This window comes from Octopus bimaculoides, chromosome 5, assembly GCF_001194135.2.
Source record: "Octopus bimaculoides isolate UCB-OBI-ISO-001 chromosome 5, ASM119413v2, whole genome shotgun sequence".
NCBI lineage: Eukaryota > Metazoa > Mollusca > Cephalopoda > Octopoda > Octopodidae > Octopus > Octopus bimaculoides.
Window position 1 is genome coordinate 45,985,742 of NC_068985.1, and position 4,148 is coordinate 45,989,889.

The 4,148-nt window shown below is 37.7% G+C and overlaps 1 protein-coding gene across 3 annotated transcripts in view; it reads left to right on the forward strand.

The window, feature by feature from the left end:
* The window catches only part of LOC106879078 (E3 ubiquitin-protein ligase PDZRN3-B), a 768,027-nt gene that overhangs the window by 259,961 nt on the left and 503,918 nt on the right, over nt 1-4,148 (forward strand). The gene's annotated exons all lie outside the window — the stretch shown is intronic.

Sequence of the window (4,148 nt, forward strand, 5' to 3'; positions counted from 1 at the left end):
ATGAACAAGCAAGAAAAAAACACAAAAAAACAACAACGTGAGGACGTGGAATAAGTACAGTGTTATTGGACGCTCAGGAAAGGAAAGAAAAGAAGGAGGATTTCACGTTTCAAGCGAAGCTCTTCATCAGAAATATAGAAAAAGTCCAAAGAAGGGAAGACGGAGAAAGAAAATCGCCAACAATACACACGCGGTCACATATTGAAATGAATATATATATATTCATACATTCAATTATGAAGGCAGCACTAGTGTTGTAAACATTATCACCCACACATACTTAATGAATGTGTTTTCCTTGTTCACCCATTGTGTGTGTGTGTGTGTGTTTGTGTGTGTGTAACTTTGTGTCTGTGTTTGTCCCCCACCACTGCTTGACAGCTGGTGTTGGTGCATTTCTGTCTCTGTAACTTAGCAGTTTGGCAAAAAAAAAAAAAGCGACTGGTGTTCAATTCATTTGACTAAAAATTCTTCAGCATGGTGCTCCAGCATGGTCGCAGTCTAATGACTGAAAGAAGCCAAAGATAACAGATAAAATAAAGATGCATGCATGTATGTATGTATGTATGTATGTATGTATGTGTGCATGCATGTATGGATACACACACATGTTCAGTAAACCATATACAAGAATCTAGAAGACTCTATTTCCCTCCTAACTTACAATTCACCTTCTACTACTACCACAGTCACCACCACCACGACCACCACCACCACCATCCTACCACTACATCACCACCCTTACAACATCACCATCGCCATCACCAACACCACCATCACCACCAGCACCAACTTCACCACATCCTCACATTCACCACCACCACCATCATCACCACCACCACCACATCACCACTACCACCACCACCGCCACTACCACCACATCTCCTTACACTCTATACCATTTCACATGAACTTCCCTTCAAAATTGTTCTTCCTGCCTCCTTTGTCTTGGCAAGATTTTGGCACTTCCCAAGTCATTTCACAAATACCTACTACTACTACTACTACTACTACTACTACTACTACTACTACTACTACTACTACTAATGCTGCTGCTGTTGTTGTTTGAATTAGCTAATTGATCTAAGGGTAATTATTGTACTTTTTCTTGATTAGTGTCATGAAATAATGGTTCCCTCTCACCATTTTCTTTTTTGTTTTTTTCTTGTTTTTATTTATTCAATTTTTTGGGGGAAATTATTATTTTTGCATGTTTTGCTATTATTGTATAGTTAATGCTGTCAGTGTGACATCATAAACTATTACGACTTTTACCATCATCCCTGCCATCGTTTCCATCATTCTTATTGTCATCATTATTGTCATCATCATCATCATCATCATCATCATCATCATCATCATCATCATTTTTGAAATCAGCAACAGCTTCTTCAATATGCTGCCATCATCATTATTTCACACACACACACACACACACACACACACACACACACACATACACACACAAACACTCATTAACATCACCATCACCATCATCATCATCACCATCATCATCACCATCATCATCATCATCATCATCATCATCATCATCACCACAACAATAATCATTGTCATTCACCTTCTCCTCATCATCCTCATTATCATCAGCATCATCATCCTCATTATCATCATCAGCATCAGCATCCTCAGCAGCAGTGGTAGCAGCAGCAGCAGCAGCAGCAGCAGTAACAACAGCAGCAACAGCAGCAGCAGTACCATCATTACTATCACTATCAGCACCACAAAAGTCATCATCATCATCATCATCATCATCATCATCATCATACTCATCACCATACTCATCCTAATTTGCACTACTGTTTTAATTGTCAACCTCCAAGCCTCTCGTTATAATAATCATCATCATTATCATAAACATTGTTACACTCTGTCACACCTTCATCATCATTACCATTATCATAATCAACATAAACATTGTTATGTTAAAACTCACAATCTTTAATAATCTCCCATGGTTACCACACCTCTAGGGTGCTTAATAGCACTCAGAAAGTGAAATGTGTAGAGAGTAAAGTCTGTTAATGGTAATACATCTTAACTTCATACTTTGCTAATGCTAAACTATCTTCAGATGACAAAATTCAACCAGTCAATAAAAGAAATAAACATATCACATATCATATTAACCCATTAGCACCCATGGTCCTTTTTGTAGGACCAGAAGGATAATCTATCATATTTCTGCAACGCTAGTACTTTTCTGAGATATCTTTAGTTAGTCGTCAAGACTGGAATGTCTTTCAAATATTGGAATAAATATATTTAGTATCAGATAAAGTTGTATAAAAAAAAAAAGATTTTTGGTAATAAATTAAATAAAAAAATTGGGCACTAATGGGTTAACTAGTTGAGTTTTGAAATTTCATGTTACAAAAAATTATCAGAGTATATCGTGTAAAGTAGCTATTTAAGCAATGTGTGCATGGATGGTTAATTGGCTGGAAGTGGTACTGAAGAAGGATCAAAAACTCCTGAAATATGCATATACGCCTTTACCTATTTTTCAATTTTCAATCACATTGTTTACATAGACATATTCATATACAAAACATTGTAACTTTCAGTACTGGCTCTAATTTCTATAGAAAATCAATAGAGATAGCTTTAAAGAAAGTGACTGAATCGCACTGCTAACACAAGTAGGACTAGTATTAACCTGTAAGCATTTAATATACTTGGTGGTATATAATGCTGAATAACGCAATATGATGGTCCCTCTCAGCAATTGTTATTGCTGGTATACTCTTACTCTTTTTACTTGTTTCAGTCATTTGACTGTGGCCATGCTGGAGCACCGCCTTTAGTCGAACAAACCGACCCCAGGAATAATTCTTTGGAAGCCTAGTACTTATTCTATCAGTCTCTTTTGCCAAACTGCTAAGATACGGGGACGTAAACACACCAGCATCGGTTGTTAAGTGATGTTGGGGGGACAAACACAGATACACAAACACATACACGCACACATACATATCTACATATATACGACGGGCTTCTTTCAGTTTTCCGTCTACCAAATTCACTCACAGGTCTTTGGTCGGCCTGAGGCTATAGTAGAAGACACTTGCCCAAGGTACCACGCAGTGGGACTGAACCCGGAACCATGTGGCTGGTAAGCAAGCTACTTACCACACAGCCACTCCTGTGTATAATCTGTTTATATGTATATCATCTAGATCAGTAGTTCTCAGTTGGGGTTTATATAGCTGCTGAAGGTCCATATACGATTTGGGGGTGGAGGTGGGGGGTCCATGCAACGAAATAGTAAATTGGGGATCCAATAACATTTTAAGGACCCCTGATAAAATTTTGCTTTAGATGCATGTTTTGGTACATTTTTCAAGAACTAGTTGGGTTCCTTACTATAACACTTTACATAGGTCAACCTGCACAAGTTAAATGCATGCAAAGTAAAATAGGAATTTAAAAAAAAGTTTCTATAAAACTGGAGAAGCTGCTGACCTCCCCTGCTTGAAGGTTATAAAGGACACAGGTTCGTGTGTCACATAGCTAGCTAGAGGCGATGGCCTCTTGGAGCTAACCAACGGCAGCATTCGTCCTATGTTTTTGGACTGCCATGTTGGCTTGGCGATAACTATTAATATAGTTTTTAAACATCAAATGGCAATGGGGGGAATGGGGTCCACCAGAATAAAATAATAATCAAAGGGGTTTATAGATTTTTTTAAATGGTTGGGAAACCCTGATCTCTATGATGAAGATCAAGCAAGCCTGCTCATGGGATTGTATAATTTATTAATAAGTATGATTCTAATGTACATCGCAAGTTATTTCATGTTAAAGTTGTTGTATTTCTGTAATTTCAACCAATCACTGACGTCTATTCAGCTGAATACAGTCAGTGCTGGCCAGTCATAAAAATGTTATTCCCTGTGATATATTTCATCCGGTTTAATCGTAATTTATACGCATATATTGTTTATATAATAAATTACACTGTGCGTATCTATGTGTGTAACAATTTTAGAGTTCGGATTCTAGAGTTAGGGTTAGTTTTAGGGTTAGGGGTGGGGTTAGGGTTAGGGTTAACAGTCTGTGTGTGTATATTTTTCCCATAACCTCACTCATAACCCTAACCCTAACCCTAACCCTAACCCCAACCCTAA